Raw genomic sequence first — 20,897 nt, 5'->3', positions numbered from 1 at the left:
TTAATTATTAAAGTAAAATAATTTGTATATCATGGTTGGAAAGCCACATTCAGAAATAATAGCAAGAGAACAATTAGCAGCATTAAGAAAGCTAATTCCTGTCAGAGAAAGAGTTAAAAAAAAAATACAAGCATATCAGGATGAAAAACTTGGATTTAAGGATTTTACAATAGAATTACTTAAGCCAGTAACTGAAACAACTGAGCAAATTGTATTTGGAGATATTAAGGATCCTGAAGTGAGAAAAAGAGGAATTATGCCTATGTTGAAAAAGATTGAAGAACAAACTGCACTTGTGCCAATACTTGCGCCAGCACTTTCGCCTGTACTTGAAGAAGCTGATAAAACGGGTCGAAAATATGATGAGGAATTTACTCAATATGGATTGAACAGGATGAATAATTTTCTGCTTAACAGTCGGGAAGATTTTGTGGAATTTGGTAGATTTGCTTCTGAAGCTTTTACTAATAAAAAAATATTTTTAATTTCTGATGCTAGTGTGAAAAGTCGTGCATCATTTGCTGATTGGATGTATAAAGCAAGATTAGGGATCAGCAGAATAAATAAAAAACTAGATGATAATTTTGTCGCATTTCTTCATGGATATAACGAAGGGAGAGAAACATACGAAAGCAGGCAAGAAACACCAATAGAAGAAAAATTATCAAGCTATGATGAAAAATATAGATTACCACCACCTTTGAAAACATCTCCTCCAAAATCACCCAAGTCAGTAACTCCTCCAAAATCACCTAAGTCAGTAACTCCTCCAGGATTATTTAAGCCAATATCTCCTCCAGGATTATTTAAGCCAATATCTCTTCCAAAATCACCTGAGTCAATATCTCCTCCATTTAGGCTTACTCCTGATCCATGTGAGGAACAAACAGTAACATATTCACCTGGGGATTCCAGGGAATCTACACCTGGAGAAGATTTTTTTGAGCACACACAGTACACAATAGGACCTCCTGTTCCACGTCCAGCAAAAACAAAATCTTCTCCACATTCAGCAGAAGCATCAACTTCTCCTGATATAATACCAGAATCAATGAGATTTACTCCACCTCCTGAAAAAGAATTTTACCAACCAAGTGAATTATTTCCCTGTTATGAAAAATATTTTACGGATGAAGCACTAAAATATATCAGAGAAGATGAAAATAACTTGATTTTTGCTGCTGCATACAATTTTAGAAATCGAAATTCTTTTCTCAAACCAAATGCGGATAAATATTTGAAATTAAAGATCATTGACTGGCCAACAGTTGTGTATGCTGCTGCTGAAGGTAAGGGAAAATTTGATGTCACAGGAGTTGAATATAGAAATTTTATCTCAAAAGTAAACCATTACAAAGATTTAGCTTACAAAAAATTATATTTAGACTTTTTTACCGATCCAGATGCTCCGCCTTTGACCGCCAGTCAATTTGTTGATATATTGGAAATTAAGAGAAGAAAAACAGAAGATGATATCACTAAAAATCCCGCTAGCATATTTCTTGAATCAACCTTAAATGAAATCAAAAATATCAATGATTTTTTAAGAATAGCTGCTTATGAATACGTCAACAAATCTAAATATGTAAAACCAAATTATGTTAGTTTGTTAAGTGTCAGATTATGGTATCCAGCGTTATATTTTGCCAGAGCGAGGGCACTTATTAATTTTAGTGATGCCGGTTATGCTCAATTTAGAAAGATGATTTATGACTTAAAGAAAAAAAAACCTGGCACTACCGGCAGCAGTTATAACACAATTTGTCCTGATGATGTTGCTAACGATGTGTCTCGACTGGAAGTACTCATTGGAGGTAAACGAGCGGGGAATAACTCACGTGAAATAACTAATGAGGCAGCAGATATTTGCAAAAGATTATTCAGTGGTAAAATTATAGATATTCACACTTATAGAAATTTAATCGATGAAATTATCGACAGGCATAGCGATTAATTGTTAGATAAGTAATATCTATAATGATTGTTCATAAATATCACCGAAGGCCAGCACAAATTCGTGTTGTTAATTCTAGATTGCCTGTGTATAAGCTTGTCTATGGTAATGGAATTTCTGATTTAGTTACAAGAATTGCACCTAAAGTTGGACCGATTGGTAAACAATTAGCGATGAAAGCGATTGGCTTTATTCGTGATAAAGCTACTAGCGCTATCGGTGATTTAGCTGGTAAGGCGTTCGGTAAACTTAAAGTTATAGATTTAGTGAAAAGAAAGAAAAAAACTAAATTGCCCAGCACTATCGTGATGCCTAGCGATATCAGTAAAATTATTAATGGCGCGGCAAATCAAAAACTAAGCGAATTGACAAATAAAATGGCGAATCAAGAAATTGCTCAATTGGCAAATTCTCAACCGGCAAATACTAGCTTTATATCAGGTAGTGGTCTTCGTTTTAGAAGATAACTATTATAATAAAAATGTTCGCGAGAGTATCAAATGAAGCTTTTGATATGAACGAGCCAGTTAGCAAAGATACATCGCTGCGTGATTATCAATACTACTCATATGATGCGGTAACGCCAAATAGTCAAAATCGCGTCGAGATTCAAATTAATGACATGACAAGATATTTTCTTCCATCTGAAGCATTTATCGAAGTTATTGGCGAAATTGTCAAAAATGATAACACTAATTATGGCGCAAACGATAAAGTTGGCTTTGTCAATAATGGAATCATGGCCTTATTCAAAAGCGCCACATGTATGATTGATGGAAGAGAGATTGAGTCAATCACTAACGATGTTGATTTAGCTACAACAATTATAGGTCTAGCGAGATACTCAGACGATTTTACCAGATCGGCTGGTCCTAGCATGATGTTTGCCAAGGACAATTTTGATGCAGTTGAGCATGTACAATTTATTTCTGCTATACCAAGAAATGCTGCTGGTGACACCAACGCTACTAATGCACCAGTAATTACAGGTGTTAACGCCAATTTTAACTTAGGTTTTGCCACACGAAGAGCAATGTTGAATAGAGATAGCAGAAATTTTTCATGCACAATTCCACTGTCGCACATTTTTGGATTTTGCAGAAATTTCAGAAAAGTAATTTTGGAGCTAAACACACTTTAGTGTTAATTCGCAACGGCAGCAATAATGCTATCTGGAAAGATCAAGCTGTCGCTGATGATGGTAAAATTAATATAACTAGATTTACCTTATGGATGCCAGTGCTCGTTCCATCGGTAACTGAGGAAGAAAAACTGTTATCATTCATGGAGACGGGAGGCAAATCTATAATGTCGTGGCTGACAACGTCAACCGATACAATATTAACAAATATCGACGGCGATTACACGTGGCGCATTGCAGCTCAACAAGGCATTTCGGCACCACGACACATTTTTATAGCTTTTCAAAACAATAATAGATACGATCAAAATCATAGTCATATGATATTTGACAACGTTGCAGCTACCAATGTCTCGTTGCAAATTAATGGTCAACAAGAACCAACTGAAGAAATAACGTTAAATTTTGCAACCTACTCAACAGCTCGTGCGTATCATCGAATATTAAGCTACATGGGCAGAGATCAAAATATAGATACTGGATTACAAATATCGCAGTTGGATTTTAACATGCGCTATCCAATCTATTATTTTTCACTGGAACATCTCGATCTGATAAAACAATCCGTCGTTGATATACATTTCAAGGCAAGAATTACTACAGGAGGGAATCAACATAAAGTTATTGCTGTGATTCTCAGCGATAAAACTATGATGCTAGAAGGAATTAGTGGCAGAATGAGAGTTGTTGATGCACCAGTGGAAAATATGTAATTTAAATCTCTGTGATAAATAATAAAATGCCATACGATCACGTTAGTGTAACTCTGACTCCCAATCAGATAAAAAAACTTCAATCAAAAAAAGCTGCCTCAATAAAATTAACGCTAAAAAATTCACAAATTCATGGTGGACCAAATAAATTATTGTTGACAAAAACTCAGCGCAAGCGTTTTAGTAAAGCCAAACTGGCGAATACCGGAGTTAGCGTTAATCTCAGTCCAGGAGCTATCAAAAATATGGTTAAAGTTGGTGGAATTTTCCCGTTATTTGCATTATTGGCTCCATTGGCGGCAAAAATGGCTGTCGCTGCTCCAATAGTGGCAAAAGCAGCATTAGCAGCACCAGCATTAGCAGCAAAAGCCGCGGGAGCTGCCGCATTAGGTGCTGCAGGAACAGTAGGTAGCAAAATAGCGGGAAAAGCAATAGGAGGAAAATATAAAAAAAAAGGTCGCGGTCTGAGGTTACCAGGAACTTATCGAGGTCGCGGTCTAAGGTTACCAGGAACATATCTCGGCAATGGTTAAACTTACCTGCGATGTCAAATTTAGATTTATCTAACGAAGTGAAAAAGAAGAAAATTAAATTTTTCAGAGGAATATTTATGCGGGATCAATTACCCGCCAAACCAAATTCTACCGAAACAGGAATTATAAATCTTGAAAATAGTATTGGGGCAGGGACACATTGGGTTGCCTACGCGATAAATCCACGTGAAATAATATATTTTGACTCATACGGGTTGGCTCCACCTGATGAATTTATCAGTTATGCAGCGAAGGCAAACGATTTCACTAAATTAACTGGAAAAAAAGCAACAATCTGGTATTCAACGTTACCAACGCAAACATTAACTGATCCACCAATCTGCGGCAGTGAAGTAATAAATATTCTTGATGCGATATCAAAATCTTCGTTGCCGTATCACAAAGTCGTATTTAACTATACATCGGATAAATTGAATCAATCACAAATTAATAATGGTTGGCATTTTTGGAAGGTCGTTAATAAGAGAAAAAAGATCTGATATAGATTTGTCGAAATATGCAACTAAAGATGACCTTAACAATTTATTGTCATTATCAGGAATAGATGCTGACGAGATTGTTATTTTTCAAGATCAGCATGGAAAATTAAAAACTAGTAATGTTAAAATTGCCGATGTGGCTCAGCATGCACATGTGACTGAATTACAAGGAATTATTGATGGGGCTAACAAAAAAATTGATAAAGCTGATGAAAAAATTACAGAAACACAGAATAAATTTACCAGTCATGCAGCTGAAGCTGACAAAAGAATTATGCGAGTTCAGAATGATTTTACCGGTCATATAACTGAATTTGCTAATTTGCGAACAACTGTAACTGAGGCTGATAAAAAATTTACCAGCCATGTAGCTGAATTTACTGCAGCTAATAAAAAAATTGGAATACACGAAATATATTTTACCGAAGTAAATGCAAGAGCTAAGAATATTCGAGGTGATTTTACCAATCGCATAACTGAAGTTAATGGAATAATTAATGAAGCCAACAGAAGAATTACAGAAAATCAAGATAAATTCACCAGTCATGTAACTGAAGCTGACAAAAGAATTACACAAGTTCAAACTGATTTTACCGACCACATAACTAAATTCACCGACTTAAAAAAAGATCTTGAAAATATTAAGTGATTTTACCGGTCATGTATCTGATCTTACTGAATTACAAGAAATTGTTGATAAAGCTAACAAAGAAATTGCGCGGGCTAATGAAGAAATTACTCGAATAAGAACAGAAATTGAGAAATCCAAAAGTGATTTTGCAGATCTGCGAGAAACTACCAGAAAAGCTGATGAAGAAATTACTAAAGCTAACAAAGAAATTAAAAAAGCTCAAGATGGGTTTAGCAAAAGTTTAGAGTCTATTCAAGATTCTCAATTAGGTGATTTTGGTGAATTTACAATGGATCTTGTTGAAGTTAATGCAAAAATTAGCAAAATCAATAAAGATATTAAAGAACTTCGAGATAAATTTATTAATGAAATTAATGCAAAACTCGCAAAATCTGAAGGTGATTTTACCAAATTAAAAAATGTTGTTGAATCAGCCAATGCAGAAAATACAAAAGCACACGAGGATATGAAAAAATCTCAAGATGAATTTACCAGAAAAGTTAACGAAAAAATTGCTGCAGCTAATGAAGAAATTACAAAATCTCAAGGTGTTATTGCTAGCGTGCAAGGAATCGTAACAAGAACTTTATTAGAAGAAGTTAAACAAGAAAAATTGAAACTTGAAGAAGAATTGGCAAAACTTGAAAAGGAAGGTAGAAAATTTCTTGATAATGTCGAAAAAACGACGAGAGAAACATTCGAAAAAATTAAACAAGATCAAGCTGATTCTGTTACAAAAAATGAAGAAAAAATTACACGAGCTAATGATGAAATTACGCGAGCTAATGAAAAAATTACAAAATTTGAAAATGAGTTTGCCAATCATATAACTGACTTTAACAATTTGCAAACTAAAATCAACAAAATTCGTGATGATTTTACCAGTCATGTAGCTGATTTTAAAAATTTACAAACTGAAGCTAACAGAAGAATTACATCTATCCGTAATGATTTTACCAGTCATGTAACTGAATTTAGTAATTTGCGAACAGCCGCTAGCGATAATAATAAAAAAATTGATAAAATTCGTGATGATTGTGCTAAATTTGAAACTAATGCTAATACTAAAATCAGCAAAACTCTTGCTGAACTTGCCAAGCAGGCAGATTCAAGTATTGAAAAATTTGTCAAAGAATTTGATCAATTTAAAAATGAGGCCAAAACAGCTAATGAAAAAGTTGCATCAATCAAAGATGAATTTACCAAACACGTAGATGAATTCAGAATTTTACAAAAGACCATTGATGATGTTGCAAAAATTAATAAGGCAGATTTAGCAACAAGCGTAACCAAAATTAATGAAAAATTAAATATTTTTGAATCCTCGCTCACCGAAATTTTTGGTCTTCTCAAATTTCCATCTGGCATAAATAGATCACATGTCGAGAATATAAATTTTACGATAAAATCTGCCATAAATTTCTGGACTCCAGAGAACAATACTTTTTCGTACACATCGCCGATCGATGGTGTATTTCAACTACATTTCTTTTCCGAGGTGGAATTTAAAATATCGACCAACAAATATAATAAACTACGGCGTGACAGCGATGAATTTCTTGGATTCTTCACCCTCATCATAAATAAAAACAGCACAGAGGTATTCACGCTAGAACCACAGGTTAGATCAACTATGAAGTCAGTAATGTATTTTTGGTGCTTAGAGTTTATCACGTTATCATCAATAATGATTGAGCGACCAGGTTATAAATTGCTATAAAGTAATTACTGACAATTCAGCAGCGAAGTTAAATTGTAACGCCATGTGGAGAAATTTATAGATTAATGACTCGATGGTAAATATTCGATAGAAATTAACAATTGTTGATTGAGTGATTAAAGTTAAATAATGACCGAATACAGATACAACCAAGCTAAATCATGGCAAGATTCGCTAAAATTTACCCGTAAATGTCATCGCAATTTGCGTAATAACGGCAGTTGCTGGCGTCGCAAATATTATTGCAAAAAAAATATCTTCATGCGCAAATGCAAAATTAACCTCGTATATTAATAAACTTAACTTGGCAACGATTGCATATGCAAAGTTATCTTCGTTATTATCCGAATTCTTAAACGATGGAGTAATTTCTGATGACGAATTTTCTGCTATTGTAGTGATGATTAATAATAATGTCGCTGGAACAGATCGTAACGAACACGAATCTACGAAGAACAACAATGATATCGGCAAGCTCAACGAAGCCTGAATTTAGTATAATCTTTCCGATACCGATACATGTTGATGAAATTGCGCTATCGCAGTTGCGTGTTTATCACAGTTGGCCCAATGTTAGCGAAGCATTGTCAAACAATACATTTGTTTTTTCCCGCCATACCGATGCGGCGCCAGATTGGATCGTCATTGAATTACCAACAGGTAGCTATCAGATTGAACAAATTAATGAAGAGATTTTACGTAAAATTAAAAATTTACATGGCGAGGATGAACCAGGAATAAAAATATCTGCGCACGAGCCAACGTTAACTTCGGTTATTGAAATAAAATCTCCGTATATCGTTGACATTTATAAGTCTTCGATAAGAACAATTCTAGGTTGTCCTGAAATTCCACAGGTAGCCTTATTGAAACACAATAATAGTTCAAGCGGCGACGGTAGGCATATTTCGCCAGGCATCGTTAATATCACAGATGTTATCGCGGTTAATCTTCACGCGGATATTATTGACGGTAGTTACAGCGCAGATGCATCTATGTCGAATCAAGTCGAACAAGGATCAATATTATATTCGTTCTCGCCGACAGTCCCTCCTGGATCATTAATCGTAAAAGAACCGATAAATCCTGTTTATCTGCGGTGCCACAATCAATTATTGCCGAGGATAAATTTTAGGTTGACAAATCATCAAGGAAAATTACTTGATATGCGCGGTGAAACGTTAAATATTAATTTGCTGGTAAAATATTAAATTTCTCTACCGTAAAAAAAAATGAAGAAAAAATGAGATAAAATTCGATAAAATTTTTTTTTTTTTATAATAATTTTAATTTTTGTTAATTTTTTTTTTATTCATCTGAAATTATTGGAATATAATAAAATCTGAAACAACAACCAAATTTATAAGAGAAAGTTTCATTGATAATTTTTTCTGCTGCGTGTCTCACTGATGCGGTATTAATGCCAAAGTATCTCGCGGCAGCATGCATTGATGTGAATATGATTTCTTCGTTAATTTCTAAGTTCATCGATTTAACTGCCTTGGCATTTTTTAAGCCTCTACCTGAGTTACCGCGAGATAAATTTTCACTCTGAGAAACAGCCTCAAGATTTTCGAGGGAATTATTAAGTTTGTTGCCGTCAATATGATCAATTACCAAACCGTTAGGTATTAAACCATTGTAGCACTCATATACAAATCTGTGACATGAATAACATTTATTATCCTCACCTGAATTAAATTTCAAATAACCAGAATTATCAACATTACCGACTGGTTTTTTCGTCCTAATATGCCTGACAATTCCATCTCGGCTAGCTTCGTATTTGCTGATCGTTGGATGCTTCCTGAATATTGCTTCCATATGCAATATATCATTTGTCTAAATCGTTGTTTGTTTTGAATCTGTTAATATAATCCTCTTCGCATTTAATTATCTTCTCGTCGGCGCTAACTTTCTTGTCATAATGTCGTTTTAACTCACGATACTTTTTGCCACCACAATTTAGGCACAATCGAGTTTTACCTCGCAATCCAATATTACAGATCATGCAACGTTGCGGTCCATAATTCTCTTTTCTTATAAATACCATGTGGTTGCAGCAATATTCATTTTTACACGATTTATCGCAGCAATTTAATGATCCAACCAATATCCATTTGCATTTGTTGTTCATTTTATAACTCAAGCATTTGTTTAAAAGTTAGTTCATAATTTAAACATATGTTTGAGTAAAGTATAATGAATTTATTCGACATTGATGATATTGAATACGTGATTGATGAAACAAACCAAGCAAAGAAAGAATTTCACGATGATGGCGCGGTTCATAGTTGGTCGACTTGGAAAACAAACTCGATTGACAATACGATGACGGATGAGCGAGCCAGCGAGATAATCGATTATATCAAGAAAAATCATCGAGATGAACAATTTATCTTCTCAATAAAATTTATCGTACAGACGAATGATGATATATGGATAATTCGTGATAAACGAGACCCAATTGTCAAGGAAAATAAAAATTTGATTTTATCCGCACAAAGCAAGCCAGGCTTGCTGACAGGTATTGATAAACCATATTACGCTAGATCGTATCCCGTTAGTGCAGTTGTTTATGGAATTTATAAGCTAAATGACAAACCAGATGTTGGTAAACTCAGCTTGATGAAAATTTCTTCGGTAATAAATTGTGTGGCCGAGCGACATTTGAAAAATTCAAAACGCGGATCAGGATTAACTTCACTAAGATTAGCAAAAATTAATAGTTGGGCTGAATCAGTTGTTGATGGCGCGTCAATAACTGATGTTGCTGCGTTATCGTGCAAATTAAAATTTCCCATAATGGTTAAAACAATTACCGGTGAGATTTTATTTGATTGAGCGTATAAATCACGAGGAACATCTATAGAAATTATTGACCATAATTCACACGCCTGGACTAACGCGGTAACAATATTTCCTCGACGCAGAATTATTAAATTTTATCGCGCAGATGATCATACGCTAGATGATTCGCTAAATATGTTTAAATTTATCCATGAGATGAGTAAAGCTGATCCTGTATCTGTTTGGCTATTCAGCAGCGAAGTTAAATATGATCAATTTGTAACGCCACGTGGAGAAATCTACAGGTTAAAATCTCTTAATGACTCGATGGTAAAACTGATTGATAAATATTCGGCAGATTCAGAATTATTGACCGCGTGTTTCACATGCTCGTCTGTTGCATCTCATGCCGCTAGAGAGAAAAACTCATGGAGGCCAACCAGAAATGAATTTCTTAATGACGTGCAATTAAGTTGTGTTGAATACGGCCATGGAGGATTATGGAATACTAAATATGATCACGCAAATATGATATCGGTTGATATGACCGCGTGTTATCCAGGAAGTATTTTAGGATTAGGAGATTGTGCTGAATATTTCGCTAAATTTGGTCATCCAACAAGTGAAATGACTCGTGTTGCAATTAACGGACCATTGCCTGATTTTCCTTTGACTGGATTTGCCCGCGTTGTCTCATTCAAATTTGCCGATAATCTGCATAAAATTTGTTATGTTTGGTTTGGTAAACATATGTTCCAGCGACGTTGGGTTAGCATAACTTTATTGCGATATATGTTAGATTCGGCCATGCTGACTCTGTTGACGGTCAGTGAGGCAATTATTTCGTATAAAAATCAAACAAATGTTTGGCTACCTGATGAAAAAGACTTAGGTAGAATAATTATAGGAAAATTTACTCAAGGTGGCGCGTATGATCATAAGCGACATCACTCTAGACTGATCATGGATGACGCTGAATTGGATTTTGTAATTGCCGATACGGTAGCTAAAGGAACATTCTGTAATCGAGAAACAATTTATATTGACGATACGAAGATTGGTACTGTGATTAATTATATTGGTGGAGAGTCACCGCAATATACTCATTTAAGATCCTCGATGCTGGCATATGTTAGCATAAACCTACTTTCGATGATAAATAGATTTCCCAAAGACGCAGTTAGAGTAGCGACAGATTCATTTTATATCGATAGAAATCAAGCGCCATTATTAGAAACAAATGGTGGCTGGGGCACTTGGAGAATTAAGAATGAAGATATTTTGATCTATAGTGAATCTGCTGATGTTGCTGATGCTGATGAATTTCATATTAATACAGATATGGATATCTCTACAGCGCCATCTGTTTATGATCCTATTTCTCGATATAAATTTGTATATATAAACGGACCAGGCGGTAGCGGAAAAACAACACGAGCCATCGAATTATTGAAAAATACCGACCTGGTTGTCTTGACGCCAACTCATAGGTTAGCAAAAGAAATGAGACAACGTGGTGTAGTTTCTTGTACTTATCATAGCTACTTCAAGTATAGCGGCGGAGATTGGAATTGTTCTCGCATGAGGGAGAAATATATAAATAAAAATATTATTATTGTTGAAATTTGCACGGTAAATTTACCCGTGTTGAAGTTGTTCTTGGAATTTTTATCGACGAAAAATACGTCTGTGGTAATGTGCGGAGATCACGGTCAACCAAATCCCATAGACGGAATTTCGCCTCATGAATGGTTGAAGAATTTTGCTGATTATTACGAAGAAGTATCAACAGACTTTAGATCGCTAGATGAGTCATTAACTAACTTTAAGCAATCGATTCGACTACAATCAGATAAAGTTCAGTGCGACGTGATGAGAAAAACTATTAATGAAACATCTATGATGGACTTTTTAAATTTATGGCAGCCTGATCATTTAGTTGTTGCTAGTAGAAAAATTGTTCGCGATGAGCTTCAACAAAGACTTTTGCAACATCATAGAGAAAAATTCCCAACTTTACCTGTGCCGTTATGTTATCGACCAATAGATACGCGGCGACAAAACATAGATGTAGTTTTACCAGATGGAAAAATAAAAAATTTAGTCTTGAATGATATTATCGCCGTTGATATTAATCTTGTCGATGGCGCGCTAAATATGGAGAAATCACCGTGGAAATTAGGATACGCAATGACGATACATTCATCGCAAGGATTAACTATAGACGGTATTGTTTGGATTGTCGATGACAGAATTATGTGGTCAAATTTAGTTTATTTAGCTGTTTCACGAGTTAGAAAATTATCTCAGTTAAGACGAATTGTTCTAGATGCAACGGTAGTTAATGAGCAAATATGCGAGATTATCGTGAAAAATAAAATATTTAGTTATAATCGTTATGACAAGAAAAATAATTATGAATCTGATCTTGATGTAGATTTTATATTGACGCTTCGACGAGAACAAAAAAATCATTGCTCCATTTGTAATTGCTTGATGGCCTGGCAGTATCAAAAAAATGATCCGCGCCAATTTACCGTCAATAGGAAGAATAATAATATCGGCCATGTGAAAAGTAATGTTAATTTGGCTTGTCTTGAATGCAACAGAAAAGTTATCATTTGAGTGATTCTGGCGGCAATTGAGTATCAGCAGGAATTACTTGAAGTTCTTCACGAACAAATCCACGCTGGGGTGCTAGTGAATCTAGAATATAAATTGCTGGCCTTATCGATGATCTTGTCACGGCAGATATTTTATGTGTTGTTACACTCCAATTTGGATCAGTCGCTCTTTTTCGTCCTCCTTCAGCTTCTCCTTGTTTATACAAGTATCTAACGATGATGCTACCCAATACAGGATCTTTTGAAAAATCTTCCCTTGAAATTGGAATTTTTAATTTTTTAATCGCCATCGCTGGCTTCATTTTTATTGTTCTAGTTTTTTCATTATTAATCGCGTCAATAACTTCAGGCAATCTTGATACCCAGTCGTTTGATCGTTTATCTGATATAAATTCTTTCGCATATTGATATCCTAGCAATCGCTCAGCTAATGTTTTGTTGAATCTTTCAACGATGGCCTGATTCTTGTGAACACCAACTTTACCGCGTCGTATATTCGTATTATTCTTTTTCATTAATGATAAAACAGAACCAAAGAATTCTCTACCAGGATCAACCTGAAGTAAATTTGGCCAAGTTAATGGTCCTCGTTGATAAATTTTGCTAAACGCATCTGATACTTCAGCAGATGTTTTAGTCGATAGCGGCATTGCCTCTTTATATCTACTAGCGACATCAACGACGGTCAATACATATTTGTAAATTTTCCCATCAACGACATCGTGTGGCAGAAACATTATATCGGCCTGATGAACCTCATTAGGTACAGTAACATCGAAATGTGCATAATTGATCTTCTTTGGCGGAGGAAGATAAATTTGCCAGATTGCCTGTTTTGATAGCCAATCTGCGGCAGTTTTGTATTTTACTTTAGCAGCTTAAGCGAGTTTGGCAATAGCTGCTTTCCCTCGCCAATAACCAGGAGGAGAATAATATATCAGATCCATTATTAATTACCAGCGCCGAATACTAATTTACCTTTCATTGCCGTTTTTACCAGCCACGAGGCAAGTTTTTCCTTAAAAGTTTTATCGGGTATTACATTTAACGCGTGAATCAAATTTATATCAGCGATATGTCGTTGCTTTAAATCTCCGCTACGATAAGTAGATCATGAATATAACAAGCGCTGTCAATTGCATTTACTGGAATTTCACCAGCTTTTGGTTTGTCATTGCTATCCAATCTGATATCGAGACGAGTACCAGGACCACAATAATTATAACCTGGCATATGTTTTTCTCCAGGATATTTTGCCCAAGGTAATCCTGGAAGCGACGCTAATCCTGTGGCAATATCACCACCTCTTTTTTTTTGCGATGAATTTAAACTTCTTTGTGCCACAAACTTCGCATTCACCTGTGACAGCGGATCTATTATTCTTTGTAACGATTTCGTCTAGCTCTATTGTCGGAGTTTTAGCGCGACATTTAACACAATATAAATCCATGAAATATTAATATAACATGAATGTAATTGATTTTTCGGCTACAAAAAAACGCGAACAAATCAAGCATAACGCGGCGCTACCAAATTCAATCAGGTTGATAATAATTGGCCCATCAGGATCTGGTAAAACTCAATTATTGCTAAATTTGATAATGAGGTGGTTAAAGTGGGACAAACTATATTTAGTTGCCCCGTCTGTTGATGATCAGCGTTGCTATCAAGTATTAAAGGATTTTAGCGATAATGCATCTGAGCTTGGTGATAATATCGTTGAATTTATCACAGATATCGATGAAGCGCCATCAGTTGATGATCTTGATGGAGAAATTAACAATCTGGTCGTTTATGATGATATAATGTTGGACAAGCAGGCAAATCCATCTAGGATATTTTCTCGTGGTCGACACAAAAACACAGATGTTATTTATGTAACGCAGCGATATACGCAGATACCAAAAGTCATTAGAGATAATTGTAATATTTTAGCTGTGTTTAACGGAGTTGACACGCATACGCTACGAAATATTCACCAAACATGGTGCAACGGCGATATGGATTTTGTAAAATTCAAAAATTTGTTCAGCCGTGCGCAATCGACACCACATGGTTTTATAACAATTGATTTGCATGATCCCAGATCTAGATACAGAATTGGACTGGACCAAATATTTTAATTCTGTACAGCAGCAGAGGGGCCGTGACCATTTATTAGCGATTCATGAGAAAAAATCAACTGCACCTTAATTTTGGGGGCATAATTCACCACGATATTCTTTTAAAATCTTTATTTTTCTCTAACAGGGGGGAGGTAGTGATTTTTGTTTGTAAAGCATAAAAATTTGCCTGCGAGACAATATTTTCTTATGATGATCGTCGTAATCTCTCTACGGCGATATAGATTTTTTGTCGTAATTATATATTTATCTAATTGATTTTGTTCTCTAACGGGGGGGGGGGGGTCTAGAAATATTTGTTTGTAAAGTATCAAATTTGCCTGCGAGGTAATGTTTTTTGTGTGTTTTTTGGGGAGATCGCACATTCCTCTAATTCCCTTGGTCTGGCCAGCCCCTCTGCTGCTGCTCAGTCCAGTTTCTTTATAGGAACATGTGCATCAGCCCAGTCCAGTTTCTTTATAGGAACATGTGCATCAGCCCAGTCCAGTTTCTTTATAGGAACATGTGCATTAGCTCAGTCCAGTTTCTTTATAGGAATATGTGCATCAACCCAGTCCAGTTTCTTTATAGGGATATTTGCATCAGCCCAGTCCAGTTTCTTTATAGGAACATGTGCATCAACCCAGTCCAGTTTCTTTATAGGAACATGTGCATCAGCTCAGTCCAGTTTCTTTATAGGAATATGTGCATCAACCCAGTCCAGTTTCTTTATAGGAACATGTGCATCAACCCAGTCCAGTTTCTTTATAGGAACATGTACATCAGCTCAGTCCAGTTTCTTTATAGGAATATGTGCATCAACCCAGTCCAGTTACTTTATAGGAACATGTGCATCAAACCCAGTCCAGTTTCTTTATTGGAACGTGTGCAATAGCACATCCTCATTACTTTTTGGAAGACATCTTAAGTCAGACACAAAAAAAAATACTCTAAGGAAAACACCTAATGATGTTTGTGCTAATTCATATTTCTCTTTAGCAAAAAGTTATCCCTCAGTCTGTAATTATAAAATAATATCATTTGATAGCCCAAAGATCATTTAATTGGTGCATTTCACACAAGTCACCTACCCTTCCTACTCTTAATGGATTTGGGAATTACTTGTAAGAATAGGTATTATTAGTAATGGGAATCCATTCATTGTTTATACTTAAGTGCTTACATGTTGTACTGGGGTTCTTCATTGTTATTAAAGTGAGTATTCTTAAAAAATAATTTTAACATTAGTATAACTTGTACATGATGTTCCTATGTTTATGATTCACTAGAGAAAACCAAATAAATTCTGATGTTTTATTTTTAGTTTTTTTGTTAAGATATATAAGTAGTAAGGATAACAGCAAAGCTGATTAAACCCATGTTCTTATCATTATTCATCAATAATTTAGGTCATCCAAAAACTTTTTTTGTTTCAGAAATTTATTTTCAGATATCAAATGTAGCTAAAAAGAAAAATGCCTCATGGAACACTCACATAAATGGACACAGGTGCAGTTTGTTGTCATGTTTTAACAATGTAGTCATATATAAAAAAGGAATCATTATGAATCCTTATTATCTTGTAGTGTACATATACCTGGAAATTGACTCATCTCCAAATAAAAGAGGGAGAGACAGCATCTTCCAGGAGACAACTAATGTCTACAGCCTTGCGAGATAACAGCTAATTTTCTGAGAATTGATTGCACTCCCCTAAATAAGTGGAAGGAGCACTAGGCATCAAGAATGCATACTGAATCTATGTATATGGTGTAGAGTCGGGGGATCGGAATGAACGCCCTAAATGTTACTTAATTACCCAGCTACAGATACAGAACATGCAGTTGTGCATGCTTTCTGAAAAAGAGATTGGGTCCATGTTTCCTTTTGACACTTATGGGATGTGGAGTTTCCGTTTCAAGAGAGAGATCATCTTACACCATCATGGATATCTTTTATTTTGTCCTGTTCAAATGCAGGTACTTCAAGTTGCTCAGGAGAGGTCATGGAAGGAGAAGGTAAATCCCCCTTCCACTAAAAGGCCTAGGAGATTCTCATTCTTCTACAAAGCACCAACTAGAGACAGTTCATTCATGAGAATCACAGAACACATGTATCTGCTTTCCAGTATTTCATGCAGAGAGATTGTTCCAGGCCTCAAACTCACACTCCTTCTCGCAGCATGGAAGTCTGAAACCTATGTTGTGCAGAGTCTGAAGGGATTACATTCCGGGTTCATCACATTCCAGGAAGAAACTATACTTGATGACAGTTTTACCAGGACAGGCAAGGTAGTCCTAGCGGAATGGTATCTGCATCAAGACAGTTGCAGAGTCTCTGTTCATTCTATGGGAGGAATCTCTAGTGGACACGTTTTCAATGAAACTCATCAACAAGATTCCAGTTGCTTTCCCAGTCCCAGACCAAAATGCTTGGGCAGTTGACTATATGATCCTCGGCCTGATGTGGGATTGACTGTTTGCTTATGCATTCCCTCCTTCCTTTTCATTTCACATGTAATTTACAAGGTCATGACACACAGCTGGGATTACCCTGGTATCACCTCTATGGCTTCAAAGATTATGGTTAAGTAATCTCTTTAACCTTTTGATGGACCAATCCTGGTTTTATCTCTATGGAATAAATTGTGTTTTCAGTAGTAAGTAAGGTACTGTTTCATGCCAGTCATTAGATTCTCCGTCTTCTTATTTAGCTCATCTTCAATGATCTGTGTTCCAGGTGAAGGTTTGCAAGAGCATTGTCCGGGTCTTGAGAAGTTCTATAGCTAATATTTGTGGCGCAAAGTGAGGAATCTTTGGGATTAGTTATGTATATTTAGTTCATACTTGTTGGCTTTTCTTAATGATTGTCTGTTATGTATATCTGCATTTTGTACTTGACCTTGTCCAAAATCAATATAATGGTCTTCCTTATCAGTGCCATTTATTTTATAAAGAAACATAGTATATATCTACTATTTCTATGTGCGTGAGGATTTAATATTCAGATCATTACAATGGAGGTAAACATGCTTATTTGAGTCTAGGTCTAGGATATCAGATTTCCACTTGGAAATTCCTCAACTTGTTGACAACTTTGAATGTTTTGTAAAGGAGACTGACCTTCATCCTGGCTCTATGATTGTATCTTAGTTTTTTTATTTAATGTTGTTTACTAGATAAATTACTCATTCTTTCCTTAACATCTGAAGCAGAATGAGTCTTATTGTTTTGTTCTTTTTTTTATTTGGGTTGATGTATTTATTCAAATTATTATTCACTGGAGTTACAAAGTGCTCAACAATATTCTTGGACTGGAACATTAATTATAGTGGATTCTGACAAGGGCATTTTGGATTATATTATTTAGATACATCAAAAGAATGTTAGCACATCATTACATCCAGGCCACCGGCACATTAGCATGTTCGAGAATACAGGCACATCAATACTGTAATGGCCAAGCTAGGTCCTGATAATACTATCTTGGAGTATGGCACCAGGGATGAGTATGCTTCTTATTAGCTAACTAAGGAGGGGGAGAATGCAGTAAACTCGAACTCTTGATTTCTTTCAACCATAACACAAGATGATTCGTTTATTAAGAAACAGTGAATAAAGTCTGTTCATAACCATGACAGTCTTATTGTTTTTGTACTACGCCAAATACTGTGATTGTTCTGAGGTACAGTATGGTAAGTGATAATTTTCATGCAAGGCCAGGGTACACATTAGCACTATACTATTAGTTCATTATATCAGAGTTACCATATGTGGATTTAGTTGCAATGAAGTTTACTACCGAAGAGAAACTATGACTTGATTGTAATATGGGAATGTAAACTCTGCAAGGAAAACAATTGCATGACTTTACACTATAGCTATAGCATAATACTTATTTGAAGTGAATTGATACAGATGGAAGCAAATTGTATGTCAACTCGGTTAGAAAAACACTCACAATGACTCAGACAACTAATACATTATAAAATAGAAACGTAACTTACATTTTATAGATTGCTAAAATAAGTATTGTTGAATTGAATTTAGAATGTCAAGTCAATGAGGAAAACACTCATAATGACTTAGACATTTTATTTCCCTAAGAACTTTGTTGGACCTATAATTTAAGAAAAGGATATTTGTAATGTAGAGAAACTTCTGTCTTTAGCTTCATAAAACTAGTTAAATAAAGAAAATAAATAAAGAAATAAATAAAAGTATTGGTCTGTGAGGACAACACTCACTTGACCATATAACTGAATTTCATAAAACAAATGATATAACAATATCTAGTTTGCTTGTAAAAATAAATTAGATATGACTAGAATGCATATAATTTGGAAGAGAGAAAAGGAATTAAAAATAAAAAAATAAATAACTTAAATAAAAATTGGTTTTTACTTAAATAAATTTTAACAAGTTTACTGTCCAAAATATTGCCTAAAGTTGCATAACTCTATAATAAACTTAACAAACAAAAATTAAAACTCTCAGTACTGTGATGTACCTTGTTTTGATAGCTGCTAGCTGACTGAACTCCCTCAAACAGCCCACAAAGCGTTATATACTCCTGACAAAACCCACAACCAACAGAGCCAACAAAACCCACAAATCCAACAAAACCCACAGTTCTAACAAAACCCACAACCAACAGCCCACAAAACCTAGAGTCGAGCAAAACCCACACTTTTTGTTGGAATATTCAGACAAGCATGAACTAGTATTGCATGTGCATATTTAGTCAGTTTTCACAATTATTTTTTTATAGAAATCACCAGCTTGATATTTTACACATTGCTACATAGCGATTCTATTGTCCCAAGAAGAAAAAATCAGTTTTGTATTTCGCTTCGAGAATCCATGGATTGTTTTCTACCGCACGCTATAATTTTTGTGTGTGCAGGGATGGGTAAGTAAAACATGCAGCTATTGTTTGCCTTACTCTTTCCACAAAGGGAGAATCTCGTCCATGTTAAATGCACCATCCTTCTGTTCCATTTTTTTCTCCATTAACTTTGCATTGTCACAATAATGCAGTATTTCTCCATACCGCACCGATTTATACTGCGCGACACGTCTGACGTATTTCTTGTTTGGAACTGTTTAGATTGTATACCGCTCCGGTGGCCTAGTGGCTAGAGCGTCCGCCTCGGAAGCGGAAGGTCGTGGGTTCAAACCCCGGCCGAGGCATGCCAAAGACTTCCAAAAATGGCACTAACAGCTGCCTCACTTGGCGCTCAGCATTAAGAGGTAAGTGTTAGGACTGGTCGGCCTGGTGTCAGGATAATGTGACTGGGTGGGACATCATGCTACGTGTCTGCGGCATGATGCCCCAGTGCTAGACATCACTATATACTGCCACACTGCAGACATCATAGCGATATGACTGAAAAGTTCTTAAAGCTACTTTAAAAATCCTTATCACACACACACACTTTCGATTGTGAATAAACAATGTACTCCCATGTAGCAGAAGCCTGATCTTTTGATTTATTAAATTTGTCTGTGGATGAATTAAACAATCCAGAGACAATTTTGTACCATTTGAACTCAGTGTCATAAAGTGAATTTTTCTAGGAATTGGTTTGTTTAATAAGGACAGAATAGAGAGAATCATTCTAACTTAGACGAACGTGTGTCAGTTTTCTGCGATTAGATAAATTAAACCCAGATTGGCTAAGCTAAATAAGGGTGTACGTGTTCTAGACGAAATTAACGTTTTACGTATTTTCCCTCGCAAAATTAGGGGGAAGTTCTTGACTCCAGGGGAGTAAAAAGTAATCTCATTATAAATTGTCCAAAGATGGGTGTCTGGAAATTTGACGGACTTATAACTTAAAGGAACAGAGAGATTCTGATACGTAGAAGCGAGCGAGTCTCGGAAAGCACAATATATATCTCAGTCTAATGCAGTCTTCGTATTATCCGTTTGAATTTAAAAAAAATAATTCATACATCAGTTTTCCTTTCACGAGTTCGGAAGATAGGGGTCGTCCATTAATTATGTCAACAAAATAGGCGGGAGGGGGTTTGAAGAAGTTTGACAATTGTTGACATGGGGGTGGGGGGAGTTCAAGATAAATTGACGTCAACAACGTTATTTTTTACAATAAATTTAATAAATAAAAAAATAGGAAATTAGTCGGTGCGTTGGTATGGCACACACTCGCTTGCCCGTCAACAGCCC

The 20,897-nt window shown here is 35.5% G+C and overlaps 1 non-coding gene across 1 annotated transcript; it reads left to right on the top strand.

The window, feature by feature from the left end:
• Positions 1-19,827: 19,827 nt before the first annotated feature.
• On the top strand, positions 19,828-19,900 carry Trnap-cgg (transfer RNA proline (anticodon CGG)). The gene has a single exon. It is a non-coding gene; the product is annotated as a tRNA-Pro (tRNA).
• The last annotated feature ends 997 nt before the right edge of the window (positions 19,901-20,897 follow it).

The sequence above is a fragment of the Sinohyriopsis cumingii genome, chromosome 14 (assembly GCF_028554795.1).
Source record: "Sinohyriopsis cumingii isolate HCF-2022 chromosome 14, ASM2855479v2, whole genome shotgun sequence".
Classification (NCBI taxonomy): Eukaryota; Metazoa; Mollusca; class Bivalvia; order Unionida; family Unionidae; genus Sinohyriopsis; species Sinohyriopsis cumingii.
The sequence above is the reverse complement of the archived record's forward strand: the minus strand, read 5'-3'. Positions and strand labels throughout refer to the sequence as shown.